The sequence below is a fragment of the Phalacrocorax aristotelis genome, chromosome 6, assembly GCF_949628215.1.
Source record: "Phalacrocorax aristotelis chromosome 6, bGulAri2.1, whole genome shotgun sequence".
In the NCBI taxonomy this organism is placed as follows: Eukaryota; Metazoa; Chordata; class Aves; order Suliformes; family Phalacrocoracidae; genus Phalacrocorax; species Phalacrocorax aristotelis.
The window spans coordinates 61,330,600-61,347,475 of NC_134281.1; the positions used below are offsets into that span (position 1 = coordinate 61,330,600).

Consider the following 16,876-nt stretch of genomic DNA (forward strand, 5'->3'; position numbering starts at 1 on the left):
CCTGCGTGCTATCGGAGGTGTCTCCGCAGAAGCAGCAAGGGAGGTCAGGCGGGCCCGCGGGCGAACAGACCGCAAGTGGAATACCATTCAGAGCAGACCTGCGTGAATTACAGGAGCTTTAAAGAACTGGCAGTGGTCGGTGCTTTGTGTCCTTAACACCTGGCAATTTCTGCCCTATTATGTTCCCAGCGTTGGGCATTTCTGGCTTATTACATGAAAGCTGGCGGCTTTTAATGAGTCTCCAGTCAGAATGGCAGCTGCTACTGAGCACTTGGGGCTCCCGTATTGTCCAGCTGGGTATATTACATTTTTTTATGCTCCTCTATGTACTGTGTTTCCTTGAATGGATTCATCTTGCTCCCCTGCCAGAACGCACACGTCATGACAAGGATTCTAGTCCCTGGCATTACCGTTTCTTGTAAAAGTTAAGTTTTAAAGCTAAGGTTGAATATCTGATCACGGGAATACAAGACAGATCACCCACATACTGAATCATGCTAAAAAGAGGGAATAAGTGGTTAAAATTAAAGGTTAATTATTCCATTTCTGTATGATGATATATAACTCTCCAAGCCCGGTGACGCAGTGGGAAAACATCGCTGAGTAGCTTGAGTGGTAATGGTAGTTCAGGATTTATCAGAACTTTTGGGAAGAAAGCTAAAATTATTAGCTAATTACTCATGGGAAGTGTCTGATGGTCATCAACCTCAACAGAGCATTTTGTCTTTAGGTACACAGTGGAAGTAAGATGTGGCCCTAGCCCAGGAGAGGGGAGGGACAAAGAAAAGGAATCACTTTCCCAATCAACACATGGAGAAATAGAGCAAAGAGAAACACAAAGCTTTGTTTAAAATGGAATGGAAAATGTATGGCAAGACTAGAAAATGAACTTGTTTGGATGAGATCTTTTAGACAGTGTCCCCTTCCCTTCTTAGGTGAGGATGCCCCTTGTCAAGCTCAGAAGTCTCTGTTGTGTCAAGGAAAATTGTCAGAGTCCTCAGAGTCCTGCATGTGCTTCCACTGGGATCACACTTGGCTTAGAGTATCTTCACTGATGGAAGTCCTGCACCTGTGAATCAAGTCCTGTATCTTACTGGAATCTACTTCCTAGCATGCTGTTAAGCAGAAATGCCGGCTGACGTGACAACTCCAAATCCTTGTTGTCTGCAGTCATTGAAAATCCCATTATATGTTTACTGAAACTTAAGCCGTACATTTTAGTGTATGAAATCTTCAGCTGGATTCCCTGCTTTTTATAACACGTTTCTTGTAGGTATACTAGAGATCATATGAAATTAATTAAAAAAAAAAAAAAAAAAAACAAACAAACAAAAAAAGAAGGTAGTTTTGGATCTGTTTTCTAGTGAAAGACTGAAAGGTTATTCCCTAGGAAATGTTGAGTTAATTTGTTATCTTGTTTTATGAGCGTGCTGTTAAACAGCTGATAGTTTCCAATGATAGGTGGCTGCAGTGGTGAAGTGAAATCAATTGCTTTAGTGAAATGATCCCCAGAGCTTGATAATTAATTGCATTTTATTTTATGTTTGCACAATCTTCTGATTTTCTTTGAGACCAAAGGCAATGCGGAGTTAGAAGGTTGTTTTTATCTATTAATGAGGATTTTTTAGCACGGAAGCTATCCAAGTGCAAAGCAAAAGGTAAGAGGTACAGAGAAATGCAGACAAATGAAGGCTCTCCCTCCACCCCTCCCTTTCTCTTCCTCCTTTTCCTTTGGCAATAACAATTCATTCTCTTGGTCCAGGAAATTGAAAAGGGAAAGGGGAAAGTGAGTGCAGGCTGAAGTAATTAACTAGATGAAGACAAACCAAACCAATCATCTCTATTATTGCTTCTGCTTTAGGTGATATTTGTTTTATGTACAGCCTGACCCCAGGGACAGCACGAGATGGAGAAAAAGAACTAATATTAGCATAGTAAAATCGATTCTAGTGGAGGATTAATAAAATCTACGTCTAGACCTCACCTCTGAGACAGGATTAGTTTAAACATTACATATTAGCACTGCTAGTTGAGGACAACAATATCAGAGGTGTCCAGAGACGATACTGTAGGGGAACCAGTTGTTTTCATTTATCTTTTGATTTTATTAACTGGGTTGGTTTTTTTTTTTTAATGGCAGAGGAGCTCCCATGAGTTTCTCTAACCAGTTCTTATATGCAGATGGTTTGGCATTCTTCAAAGTAGTAGGACCATAGCAAGCTATCTCCGTCGCTGGTGGTGTTTCTTTTGTTTTGCTTACAGACACGAGACAGACGGCAGCGTAAAAACTACTGTGTCTTTAATAATTAACTTGGGCTGCCTAATGAGGAAATCTCTCCCAGAAGACTGCTGCTAATACTTTATATTGTAGTATTTTAGAGCCTAGAACTTACTAGTAAGATTATGAAGTTGTCCAAATTCCGCAGTCTGCCCAGAGAGCAGCTGAGGTGAACATCATCGCAGAGCAATAATGCCTGGGCACACACACAAAGCCCTTGCCTTTGACTTTCTGCCTAGCATTTCAGCTCAATATATTCTAATGCACAGAGTCAAATTTTCAGGGAAATAAAACTTGATTTCAAAATATTTCCTGGCTGCTTGACATGACAATACACTACTATTATTTTTTTTTTTTTTTTATTCTTACTAAAGCATTCACATTTAAAGTGTCTGTTAATTAACATTGCATCTGTGTTCACTACAGCTTTATTATTCTCCAGGGTTTGCTTAGCTTGAAGAGGCAATTGTTATAAAAAATGCCAACAAAGTATTATGACAAACCCATCTGCAAGAATATAAGCTGCTGGTATAAGAACAATTAGAAGGGATCAGATGAGCAGCTCTGCATTGTTTCTTGGCTTATGTACATGAAGGACGTTACACACTTACACAAAACCCAGCATCATTATTGAACAGCTGTGAGATGATCACTAGAGACTCAAACTTTGGCAAGGAAGATCCTCCAAGCTCGGAAACATCCTTAGATTTTGTTCTCAAGAGGACAATGCTCATACTGGGCATCTGAAAGAGGGAATCTAATATTCCAAATACAATACGAGTAGAAATGTACCTTTCTTCTTCTTTTTGGAGGGAAGAAATATAAGTGTTTAGTAGGTTTTTCTACCTCAAATCCTTGCTTTTGAATATAGAGAAATTTCCAGATCGGATGGAAGATTCAAGGTCAGAATGGGAGGATAAGCATGATCATGCCAGACTTAGCATCGAGCTTTAACTTCTGAAATCGTGACCCATTACAGAGTGGGGAAAAAAAAATGGAGATCAAGTGCTTTAAGTAGATCTGGATAAAACTTTTTAATCGATGAGGCTATTCTGAGGCGGAGATGTTTTGTAATTGCCTTTAAGACATGTAAATAACTGTGCCAGCTACAAGATGGTACATAATCGGTCCCCAGATACGAGGTCTGTGCCCACCTGCCAGCAGAGCTACCATATGTTGATGAGATGAGCAGCCAAGCAGTAATTTGGAAGACGTAAATTAGAAATATGTGGATGGTGGTATATGAAGGAGGAGGATTTAAAGCTAAAGGAGAGAAAATAGGGAGGCACGGGAAGATGTTAGTATTGCTTATGGACAAGTGGAGCAGATGGTCACTTGTTTCATGTAGGGAACTGATATAGTCACTGAATTCTGAGTTTGGTTAATATAACTCCCACTTTCTTGTTTCGTAGTGAAACCACGACCATGATTCAGACATCATTCTTTTTGAGGTTCCAGTCCAAAAACATGGGAAAATCCCTGTGCAAGATCAAGATGGTTGCTACATACATGATGCCTTCGATATTGGCCAGTACACAGGTTGAACCATAAATCTCCAGACTTTAAAAATATGAACAGTTGCAGCCTGAGCCAATTCTTCCTACAGTGAAACTAAGTCCCTTGGAATTGCTGCAGCTGAAACTGTAGCGGACTTATGATCTATTTATTTACTAAGGAAGTAGAACATGCTTATAAGCTGCTGCACGTGTATTTATGAGGGAAGGGGACTGGGTTTTGTGTGGGGTTCTCTCTTTAGCTTGTCTATATTAAGGTGTGCTCTCAGGCTGACAGAGTAAAGCATCAGTTTCTTGGTCTGTTGGGAGACACTGACCCAAGTGTCAGAGAAGAATTTAATATATTTTAAAATGTTACCTGCAGAACAGGTACCCTATCTAACCAGTTAGAAACCCTGTCAGCCTAAAGAGTTGAATGTCTTTATATAAAGGGTGCAGGAATAGGGGAAGTAAAAGAAAGTTCCTTGCTATAGCTTAGACTTGCAGATGGAATTCTGGGGAGGAAGATCTCATATGGAGGAACATATGTTAAAGTGATGATACTTATACTTAAGAACTCCTATTATATGAAATTATATGAGTAATTTCAAAATGCAGATGACAGTTGATGTGGGTACCTTTTATGAAATACTTCAGCTGTGCACAGACTTTTGCTGTGATAAAGTAAATGTATTTGGTTTCTGTTAAGGTGACTTGCAAGGAAAAAAGGTGTGGGTCCCTTTTTTGCTTCCATTTAGTATGTACAATTCCATGGAAATACTGAAATTATAACGTAGCTTTGAGGATTGCATATGTTTCCCTATTTGAATCTTCTCTTTTTTTCTTCTTTTTTTTTATTAGCATTTTACTATTTGGGTTTATTTCTATATTTGGGGGTTTTACCATATTTGACTTTTTTATAAGACCCTACAATCTCCTTTCTTGGATGATTCTTGGGTACTGTCAATAACTGCAGTAGGAGGTCACCAGTCTCAGACCATTGCTTGGAAGGGGCTTCTGGGAGTCATCACCTCCAGGCTCCTGCCTGAGCTGGTACTAACACTAGAACTTGGTCCAGCCAGCCTTGTTTTGCTGAGTCTTGAACACCTGCAAGGTGTTCTTGCTGAGCAGCCTGTCCCTGTGCGGCATCGCCTTCCTTGATGTCTGTGTGGGTCTCCTTCAACTTGCTTATTATCAATTTGATATGAACCTTGAGCTTTTGGAGGGGGAAAAAAGCCTCTCGCTGCTTACATTTCAGTTCTGTTGCCCTGTTACCAAAAAGCTGACAAAATCCTGCTGTGTATTTTTTTCTTTCAGTGAATCTTGCAGTAAAATAAGGGAAGAAAAAAGTAATATCAGGGAAGAAAAAGAGTTAATTCTAAGAATTCTATTCTTTTATGCAGGTACTTTTTTAGGGATAAAAAAGCAGAAAAAGGAAAACAAAAAGGTTTGTAGGCTCCTTTCTAAATAGAAACCAAACTCTTATTCCCTTACGTGCAAGGGACATTCATAGTGAAAACTTATATTTTGTGTTTTCAAGTAATAGATGCAATAACTAAACAGTTGCCAAAAATAATTTACAAATTGGTCTGAATATTTATCATTTTATATTTAGAGTAAGAGAGTTGAAAACGGTAGTACAGAAATCCCAGCGTAGTGGATAATCTGGTACCAATTAGCTCTTTGAAATCTTTTTGCATCTTCAAAGTGCAGTACATTAACTAATCCGAACTGCATCTCATGGGTCCAGCATTCTTACGGGAACTAATTACTGGTGGCCTAAGGACACCTCACAGCATGAGTTCTTTCCCAAAACTTAACTTAGGTACAACAAGTGAGTGTATCTGGCTGGCTGACTTCATGACAATGAGTGCAAGCCTATTAAGGCATACAGATGACTTTGGAAGCACAATCTTTACCTGTCTTCACAAGGTAATTTCAATGACATTGATGGCTTTGAAAGGTACTCTGGGTTTAAAAGAATTTCATTTGTTAGAATCCTGACCACCTGAGCTCGTAGTTTAAGATAAATTTTTACAATTTCTCAGTCATTCTGTATCCATAAAGACAAATTAGGAGAAACTGCCAGTCAAGACTGTTTTTTAACACATCATTTGAACGAAAATGGGCTTCACCAAGTGGTGGCAGATCACTCGGGTGCTTGTTTTGCAGTTCAGTTATAGAGTCTGTCTCTGGTTTACTTTTTTGTTGAAGCCGAGACCCCGTATGACCTGAGATCTCCTACGATCTTCCCACACAGAGAACACAATGGTCATTAATCTGTAACTAATGTCTGTAAACAGTTGATTTTGGTATGTGAAGGCTGTAAAATCCTAATAACTCTTTACATGATTGAATGATATATATTAAAACAAATCAGCTCCCCATCTAGTAATAAGTTTTACTTCACTTTACTTCATTATGAATACTCTTGTGTGCCTTTGAGAAATGAAGACGTTACTCATGCAGGCAGCTTGAAAACTTGCAGTTCTTTAAACAAAGAGCATTTTGAGAACAGGTACACTGCAAGCTGGCTGCATGTGTCTTATTTTCTGTTGTTATTGGAGAGTTCTTATTTATCGTAACAAGCAAATTTTATTTGACTGAAACAGAATGAGAAACGCAGTCCTGGATAATACAGTCATCTGGTCTGTCAGGCTGAGGGCTGATTTGAAGGTCAAGCATATGTCCTTTTTCCACATATCTATAAAACGGTGACTATAATGATATGTGTGTAATCTAATTTGGGAAGCACAAAAAGTGTTTTCAGATTTCTGACTGTAATTCTGTGAGGTTTTAAAATAAATGTGGGGAGGTTTTTTTTAGTTGAAACAAAGTTTTATACATTAGTGTCCCTGTACCATTAGTCATTGGAGCCAGCCCCATTTTTGCCTTAAGTGTAAATGCTGACAGAATCAAAGCATGCTGTCCTGCATGAACTTGTTCCTGATTTGGTGAGATTCCGAGGGTGGTGGGATGGCTTCTCTTCTCTCCTCAGAGAGCAGAATAGACCAAGATACTCAAGAGATATAGCTCCAGTGCCAGTACTGGGGCGAGCCATTGGGGGCAGTCATTGGTCAGGGAATCTAAAAAGGCAGGTGCATGTAGACATACATGGAAAAAACAGATGAGTTCAGCAGTTAGCAGTTGAGCAGATTTGATTTGATTTATGTAGTCCCAGCTTGAGCTCAAAACAGCAAATACGAATACTTGGGGCTATATTTCTGGAAAAGGGGTGTAGAGGGGCAGGCAGGGAAGAGAGTTGAGAAGCTCTCCAAAGAGGCAGCTGGTTCCAAAGCTGGCCACACCAAAGAAGTTAGGAAAGAGGTTTGTTAGCATCAGAAATGTAGACTATAAGACCTAAGTTACCATACAAGGACATAGATACATCATCTACTGACCAATGCTGCTTACTCACAGAAATCACAATTTGTGGTTGTTGAGGCGGGGATTAGTCTCTGGTTGGGAACTAGTCGAGATTTGACCCAGATGATGGATTGAGGGATTCTGAGTTTGAATAGCATCACTCTTGTTACTCTCAGCTCTGTATCTGCGATCATCTCCATGTACAGATTTGTGACTGCTCACCGGTGAGAGAGGAGTAATTTCTTCCAGCCTACCCACTGCTTATGCATGTTCTCATGAAGTTCACTTTGAGCATTTTATTAACTCCCCTGTGGCTAATGCGGAGGGGGAGAGTAAGGCATGCAGGAAGCAAAGGAGTGCATATAGGCATCCATCCTTAATGAAGATGTTTGTCACCCTGCAGACTTTTTTACTCTTAAATGTGTTTCAGAGAAAATGAAAATGACAAGTGTTTCTAAAAAACCTGCATCTGATCTGATCTCAGCAGGTCCTTCGATTCCTTGAGCCCATCTGCTGCTGCAGGGTAACAAGCCACTTTGCTTCCAGAAGAGCATTAACCTTGTTATGTGTGCACAGACCCCATGAATTCATTGTATATGAGAGCTGAGGAGCAAACCCGAGATGCCGATAAATGTTGATTCTTTAGTGAAGTGAGGAATGTTCCATCAAATTTACATATTTCCTTGAGAGTGCATTTTTAAATGTATCGCACTCAGTGCTGTGGAAGGCAAAACTAGCCTCTCCCATTCATGCTCTTAGGCCTTGGTAGTTAGTTCCTTCTATTACCAAAGGTTGGAAGCCAAGGACTGGTACCAAAGACTGTAATGTCAAAAGCAGCACTGGAAATGTTGAGTATGGTAACTACTGGGGATGAGTTTAACATATGGACTTTGTAATGCTGCATGGGATTACTCTAGTCTAGGATCCTAACTCCTCAGTGCTGAGCACGAGCTGATTCAGAGAATAAAGCCAGCAGCTGGTACTTGTATGAGACAGTATCTTCAAGAAAAGTGTTCCTTTTTAGGCACGCTAGCTCGAGATCGTAGGAGTGTTTCAAATGGCCTTGTGTTTAAAGGCTCTGTTGCGTCCTTCCAAGAACTGAGTATCTTGAACATCTGCTAGATATTCAAAAGTGATTCAGATGTGGTCTCTAAAGAGGAAAAGTAGCAAGGTTTTGTAAATATGATCAGCTCTTACAATAATAACCGAACATCAGTGCCAGCATTAACGAGAAAAACAGAAGGTGTTAAAATGAGCTAGAAAGCTTTTAGGCCTATTAGTCTCTCTCCCAAATGAACAGCTTTATTACGCAAGCTTTTAGGATGCTCGTGCAGTTAACCTGGTATGTTTTATAATGCTTGTCTTCTCAGTGAAAGATAAGGATTTCATCATAATAGAACCACTTTTAGTGAAAATACCTGCTATTTCCTGATTGCTTGACAATTCTGATTTCTTCTCATTTCCAACCCTTTAACAAGGATTACAAGTGGAGGAGCATTCTTACGCTGCTGCTTCAGAAGTTGTTTGTCTGCAATGGCACATTTGTTTTCCATCTGAGTGTTCCCTTAAATTGCATTTCATCCCTCATTTATGTTTCTCATCTACTTGATAACGTCGTGCACGCTGATGCAGATTCTCTTGCTATCGTCCACATGACTCTGATTTCGTCTGACACTGTATTAAGGTAGACCACATTCTTGTTAACAGTAATAAGCACCAAGGTGGTTGAGTGCTGCTTTGAATGAAGACAAATGAATGGAGGGAATTGTAATTACTATACACATTGCAAAGCAAAAGGGCTGTCTTTATGGCCTGAAATCAGCTAATAAGGATGAAATGACTTCACTAACATACAGTCGAGATGGATGTGACTGATTCAGCCAACAGCTTGCTTAAGGTACCATGTTATTACCATATCGCTAAGGTCTACGTGGTAAAGGGTTCCTTGAGTCTGATAGCTCTGTTAGCACTCATGCCTGTAAAACCTGATTTTACTCCTGGCTAGGTACTTAGCCTAATTTATTTCACTAACATATGCTTATTGCAGAGAATATATTTGGGCATAACATTTGTTCCTTAAGTACTTTGAAATAAAAAACCCCAAAGCTATCAGAATGTCCTATAAGAACAGATGTCACAAAGAGAGTGGCCAGTTCAGAGAATTGCTTTCCGTGGAACTGGCTCTGAAATCACAGTAAGATTTTTCTCTAGTCTAATCTTCATGCATTGCATAACTTAAACTGTCAGCTGCTAGGTGGCACAATATACTGCCAGTTGCAACGATTCCAGTTGCAGCAAGCATTCATACAAATGCTATATTATGCACAAAGAAAAAACAATAATAGTGATTTTTATTATGGTTAATGGAGCAGTAGAGTTCGACATGGTGGTACAGCATTTCTGCACAAAGGTTTTTGTTTTTTTTTTTTTTTTTTTAGCCTTGCTAAGACAGTTAATTTGGAAGGAATACTAGTAGGAAATAACCTTTAATATTTGAGAGGTGATTGAAATAAAAATACTTGAAATCCAAAGCAGCATTAAAAAGAGAGTTGGGGTTCTCCGATCTTTATTTTGTACTTCTACTGCTAACATACATAACCGTATTTTTCCACGATTTTTGCTCAGAAGGTTCATGATAAGGTGAAGCGTAAATATAGCAAGGATGTCTATTCTGTATCGCAAGAGCTTTGTTATGAAAGTTGGGACACCCATTTTCCAGAATTCCATGGAGAGACAGGACTTTCTCATGACTTCCGTTTTTGACAGTGAATTGTGTGTGTTGGGCAAGCATTGATTCAGTCAAGGAGCAGACTTGGAAGAAAAGCCTGATCTTTTAGCAAACATACTGAAAACCACTCCTTTGCGTATCTTTGAGGATGGGCAAATAATTCAAGGCAACAAGTCTATAGCAAATACACTGGACCACTTTCTGTGGCACATTGACTGTACTTGCTATTCATTTTAAATGGCTTCTTGTATTGTGAATAAAGTGCAAGTATTAGAAGTGATAAGAGCCTCGTAACCATGACTGGAACTTTCTGGCAGTTTGACAGTGAACACGGAACATTATTCAGATCCTGAGAATGTCAGCCATTTAAAACAAGTGGCATTACAGATGTAACATGAACTCCTTTTTCATCCAATTGCAAATGTTATCTCCTAGAATTACTGTGGTAGTGAAGCCCAACACAGTGGATATGCACTGCTAGAATCCATGTTAGCTGTGACTAGCAGTCATAAGACCCTATTGGTCCGAAGCAGCTTGTAGGCTGTATGTTTTATGCAAAGGTACAGCACATTATTAAGAGAGAAGTGCCGTAATAGATCAGTAATGCCAAACAAGGAACTCTTGCCTCACCTGAATGCAAAGACATTGTATAAAAAGTAGAAGCACACTTGAGAAAGATCAGAGAGGAATGGCATACACATGTGGCAACAGACCCTGGAAATACTAAGTCACAAGGTTAACTTCAACTGATTCGAACTGAAGGACAACGAGGGTTGTTTTTTTTTTTTTCTAATAATTCCATTCAAAAGGAAAGAGAAGAACAGAAGATATCAATCTGATGCTGAATGGCTAAAGAGGAATACCAGGTAACAGGGAGCTGGCTCATGCATTTGATGCATTTTTATATCATTATTCATAAAGGTTAATTCTGAGAGAGTCATCATCCATTCTATTTAACAAGAGAAAAGCAGACCAGTTCTTTCCAGAAGTGGAAAGAACCATTTCTTTGTGTGTTTGGTTTTGATACGTTATCAGCACGCAAAAAGTAATAAGACAGTACGGAACAGGAACACTGGCTTTACATGACTTGCTCGTTGCAACTTTGGCCAATCTCTTCCTTCAGTGGTGCCGCTACCTCAGTGGACAGTCAAAGCAGTGGCTCTTAACGTCTTGACTGTGCTGAGGCTTTTGATACTGTCCACTATGACTTGCCCGTATGAAGCCACGGAAACTTGAACTCCAGGAAAATGCCTTCAGTGGGTGCACAGTGGCTGAAAGGTCCTCTTTGAAACAGCCTTGTGTGGTTCATTCTCCAAGGGGAAAGACGCTGAGGTGACGGCTAGATGGGCCTTAGATCTTCTGGGCAAAATCCTAGTGCCATCTCCTACATTGTTAAAGAAGATTCTGCTTAAAGCCAGACATACTCTGTGTGTGTCACTGATAGGGAGAAGTGAGGAGGAGGACAGCATCTGGAGGTCAAAATTATCTAGACAAGAGGGATGGATGTGGTCTGAAGATGGTAAGACAGAACTCAGCAATAAGTGCAAAAGTCCTACTTGTGGGAAAAGAAAGGTTCAATACAGGTGATCTTACCATGCATGTATCAGCAGGGGAGATCAATATTGGAGCTTACAGTGAGTCACAGGCTAATATGGGGTTAGAATGTGAGGCTGTTGCAAGAAAGAGTCTGTCATGTATGAAGCCTAGGAAGTAATTTTTCCTCTCTGTTCAGTACAGGTCAGGTCTCAGCTAGCTAATTTTGGCACCACATTATTTTTAAGGAAGAGAGATGGACTGAAGACAATCCAGAAGAGAATGACAAGAACTGTAACAGGATTGGGAACACTTCCTATGAGGAAATGCTGAATTGGCTACAGGGAAATGAAATCTCTGGATATTGCATAAGATAGTACCAAGGCTAAGGCATACTTGCTGTGTTTGGATAGCACCCACTGAGGCTGAAAGAAAAATCCTCTTTGAAATTAGTGGAGATTGAAACCTCAGCGAAAAGAGAGCATCACTAGCTAATAGACGCAAGTATTTCTGAAAATGGGGAACTTGTTGTGAATTATAACCATGCCAATATGCAACCAGCATTACAGAGAAAACCTGCACATGTACAGGTTGTGCATGTACAACAGATGCCAAGATTAAAAATCCTAGCCCTGAGAATGCCTCTTAATTGCTCTGTTCTCTGTTCTTACTGCCAAAGTTTAGACAGCAACATTCTGCATCTACAAAGGACAACAATGGTCCAAAAAAAAGGCTTACTTGGTAAATTAAAATATTTTGTTAGCTTCTGTTGCAGAGAGAGAAAAGTATATATGCAGCATAATCCTAGTGGAGGGCAGCTGGATCTGACATGTTGACAGAACAGTGACCACAGATACAGCCTGTACTAATGAGTGAACGCTCGGGTGAGACTGTGAATAACGAACGAGTGTGACAAGCTCCAGGCCACTGAGGACTTCGCGTGATTGCCACTGTGCTGCACAACACGGACAAACTTGGCAGAGGCGGTAGGAGAAGGGCTCATGTCCCCAGCCCCGCAAGGTTCTCAGGGCTGTAGCACAGGCTGCGTGGGTACTGATGCTGGCGTGTGTCGGTCCCTGCCCTAGGATGAAAAGTTCTGCTTACAGGCAGAGATGCAGGCAAGCAGGCAATTCTCCGTCCATTCTCTCAGCCTGCAATACAATGCCATGCATTCTTATCCTGCAAATTGCTGTTAAGAAGGTATTTAGAGAACCTCTGTCTCCCTCTCGACTATATCCCCAGTAACACCCTCATATGTCCCCTTTGCTGCCAGGCAGGAGAACAGACGGGATGTGTGGGCAGAGGGGGGAGAGGAGAAAGGCCCCTGCATGCCAAAATGGACCTGCTAAACGAGACGGAAATCTCTGTAAAGCCAGCACTGCTGTGCCCCGAAGTGAGTCCCAGCAGCCTCGTCAGACCCGACGTTTTGGACCTCATCCATCTTTCTTTCTGACCTTCTCTATAGCTGATTTCTTCTGCCTTCTTTCTCCCCATGTATTTTGAGGTAGCACCTAATCTCCTTTCCAAGCTCTCCATAAAAATGAGAAAAGTGAGCTCGCATAGATGAAATTTCCTTAGAAAGAATAATAAAATGTGCATTTTTGGGGGGGGGGGGGGCTGTAGAATCAATCACAATAGTAATCGGAAAATCAGAATCTCTCTGGAAACCTTTAAAAGCTTGATTCTCTGACAGGTGATAACTTGTATCATAAACTAATTTATTGTAGCAAGACATTTTGAAGAATGCATTCACCATTTCTAGAGAGTTGTGTTCTAATTTTTATTGACCTTTATTTACATAAGTCTAGTAGAAAAGTTTCAGCCACCAGTTAGGAAATTTTCACAGGAAAATCTTGTTGCTTTTAATCAGAAGTAATAAACTGCTATATTTCATGGCTAAGATGATTTTTCTTCCTGCTGTAGCTGAGTTGAAGTTCTCATTTGCACAACCTGTAGTGGTTTGTGTCACAGTAAAAGTAAGAGTATGCTTCGAAAAAAAAAAAAAAGACATTTCAAGGACATGTGGATATTTTTATTGTGTTTATTTATCATGCTGTTGCAAATGCATTGAAAACATGGTCTGGTCCATGTAACATGTTACAGTCTTATCGATACAGTAATTGCCACATTACTTCAAGCTTTGCTAAATATTCCCCTGTTCCTGCTACTGATTCCAAGCAAGCAGGCTGCTTTACTCAGAGAAAAATTATCAGAGACCATAACCACGGATGCTGCTTTGCTGTTTATGATGGGGAATTAATTTTTTCCCTACAACCGGTCTTTGAAAATTTATTCTCCTTAGTCTGCTTTCAAATCCCTAAATAAAACAGGCGAAGTGAGGAGCTGCCAGCTGATTCTCCTGTGGTGCCGCATTCCTTTGTGTGCCGAACACGTCTGAAATGCTGACCTACCTTTTTGGAACTTACTTTTTTTAGCAGACTTTCTTCTCCAGAATTGTAGCCCAATAATGAACAAGTAATGGAGTAAATAGGTACTCGACTAGCCAGAAAGTGCAGCTACTGGCCTGTTTGCTAGGGGTGATTTTACATTTCCCAGCATGCATCAATTTTGACCATTATTGAGGGGCATTTGGACTTCCAGGCCGCTGCAGAATGATCACTGAACAGTCATTTGCTGGAGACAATCACTGTTATTATGGCCCTGACTCCACATCCTTGGAGGCACTGGAGGATTTGTATTGATTTTTCGGTAGCATTTGTAACGGATCTGTGCACCTGGCAGCAACTGAACCATGTCATTAGAGTATCTAAGGGATTTTTCATCAAATATATTTCTAAAGGTAATGCTATGTCCTGGTTTTGGCTGGGATAGAGCTAATCTTTGTGGTGGCTAGTATGGGCTGTGTTTTGGATTTGTGCTGGAAACGGTGTTGATAATGCAGAGGTGTTTTAGTTGTTGCTGAGCAGGGCTTACACCAGTCAAGGGCTTTTCAGCCTCCCACACTCTGCCGGGTGCACAAGGGGCTGGGGGGGACACGGCCGGGACAGTGACCCCCACTGCCCCCAGGGCTGTCCCACACCACACGGCCTCATGCCCAGCACACGGAGCCGGGGGAGGAGGAGGAAGGGGGGACGCTGGCAGGGATGGCGTTTGCCTTCCCCAGGCACCGTTAGGCGTGATGGAGCCCTGCTGCCCTGGGGATGGCTGAGCCCCGCTGCCCGTGGGGAGGAGGGGATGGGTTCCTTGGCTTGCTCTGCTTGTGTGCGCGGCATTTGCGTTCCCTGTTACCCTGTCTTTGTCTCAGCCCACGAGGTTTCTCACTTTTACCCTTCCTGTTGTCTCCCCCATCTCACCAGGGGAAGGGAGTGAGCAAGAGGCTAAACTATGACGTGCTAATAGAGGAACTCTTAATCTCTGAATCAGAAGATGGGTGTGTAAGAGGGGATAGTATTTTAAAGGAAAGAACCTCAAGAAAAGAACCGCTGAAAAGCTGTTTGAAGTTACGGATCACAAGCTAATCCTCTGATTTTGAAGGCAACACAGTAACAGTTCTCTAATTAATTGATCTGACTGTTCCCAAGGCTCTTGGATTCCTAATTGTCACAGGAGTCAATTAATAGCAAAAACCTATTTCTTGGCTCCAAACCAAAGTGGACTTTCAGAAAGAGCCGCTTGGCCACGCTCATTGCACCTGTGGTAGCTGATAATGCAGAACGTCGAGTCCCGTGCTCACGGACTGACCCACCCAAGCTTCTTCTCTGACATGGCCTTTCCCCTGTTGTACCTGCATGGCTCGGAAGCTCCTGGGCTCTGATGGCACTGGGAACGCAGGGCCACGGGCAGAGTGAGGTGCTTCCCTCTAAGCAGCGCTGAGCTGGGGCTGTGCCCGTGCCCTTTCCCCATCACATAGCGTGAGAAACACTTTGGCATTAGGATTTAGGGGAACGCACCTGACTATGTTGCAGAAAAATTCCTGGGATTTTGTGGTAAGATTTTAGAGTCAGGTCAGATTGAGTTAACTGAGATTTAGGTGAGGTTACATTAAATTTTACCTCTAGTTCGTTGAGCACTGGAAGCACCTCAGCCAGAGTGTCTGCCGCTATTTTGCTAGCAAGAACAGATTTCCACGCCCAAGTCACAAATAAAATTTTAAGAGGTTAACCTGGAAACAACGATATCTATATCTGCCAAACAAAGGCTAAAATTTATTTACTGCAAGAGGCTAGAATTTAAAAAACTCAATCTTTTTCTAAATTTCTCTTTTTACAGAAGTCAAGCACACAACTTAAATTTTGTCTTTTGTCTTTGATTAGTTTTAACCTCAGGTTCTCCTGCAGCCTAACTTACTGTTGCAGTAAATAGAGGCCAAACAAGAATGCTAGTTTTTTGGAAAGCAAATACATATTCCCAGGGTTCTACACTCAGAATCAAGCAAAAACGTGGGGAAATTTGTCTTCAGTTTTAGGACTTTCCTTTCTTACTACAGTCTGGTAGTTGTCTTGACCACCTTCTTAGCTATTAAGTTTACCCAAATACTGGTCAGATATTACTGTAATTGTTACTGCCAAAATGCTTATGAATAGCTTCTCCAAATCTGTGAAATTGATTAGCAAGTGAGAACACGAACTTGAGGAAGCCAGCAAAGTGTGATCTTTGTGTGTCTGGAAATGCCCTTCCGAAGAACACAGATTTTTTCCTAGAAGTTTGGCTTTAAGAGGTCAAAAAGTTTTTGAAAACATTTACTTAAAACACAAAACTTCGCATGTGCTTTGCTTGTAAATAAAGGATAATGTAGTGCAGAAGAAGCTTATTTAAACTATGCATACAAATATGCATGAATGCCAATTGGATTCAATTTATCCTGACTTAATTTGAATTAACTTGATGGGTCTTTAGACACGAGCTGAAGTGACTAATTGTTGCTTATTTGGGTGCACTATATCAGTGAGCATGGCAATCAGAAGCTCATCCAGATGTTCATATTTTCTTTGATTGCCCACAGCCTTAGGTTTGAAGAAAAGTCAATCAGCAAAACAGTTCTTCTTAGCATCTGTCAAGGTACTGATCGGTTACTGTAATAGCAGTCAGGATCAGCAGCACGGCTCTGACTCCCCTTCCCCTGGTGGCAGCCTTCGGTAGATCTCTGCTGTCCGGGTTTGGTACCATCACAAAACATGGAGATGATGTGAAGGTAGGCCAAAAGTCTTCAGAAGCAGTGAATGTATTATCTTTATATGAACTTACATTAATGTGAGTCACTTCTACAGAAGTATCTTTTTTATGTTCTATCCTGGCATCTGTTTACGACGAGTTATTGACTGAGGGGATATGTTTTCCAAGATTCACCTAAAAGCTTTTAATAAGCTGAAAATGGAATGTATTGCACCTGTATGCAAGAAACCTAAGCCAACTGAAAGAGTTTCTTTGGATTTACTTTAAAACTTTTGGAGACCTATAGAGACCTGTAAGACGCATCAAGCTTTATATTTACTGCGCAAGCAACGTTTTTCATGGTGT

The 16,876-nt window shown here is 40.9% G+C and overlaps 1 long non-coding RNA gene across 2 annotated transcripts in view; it reads left to right on the forward strand.

Moving 5' to 3' along the window:
* Window positions 1–16,876, forward strand: part of LOC142059419 (uncharacterized) — a 443,822-nt gene that overhangs the window by 425,638 nt on the left and 1,308 nt on the right. Inside the window, exon 8 of one of the 2 annotated variants that reach the window (XR_012661334.1) lies at window positions 936–6,158. This is a non-coding gene — a long non-coding RNA (uncharacterized LOC142059419). Of the gene's footprint in view, window positions 1–935; window positions 6,159–16,361; window positions 16,551–16,876 lie in introns of those variants that run through there. The other variant, XR_012661335.1, reaches the window with a different exon arrangement.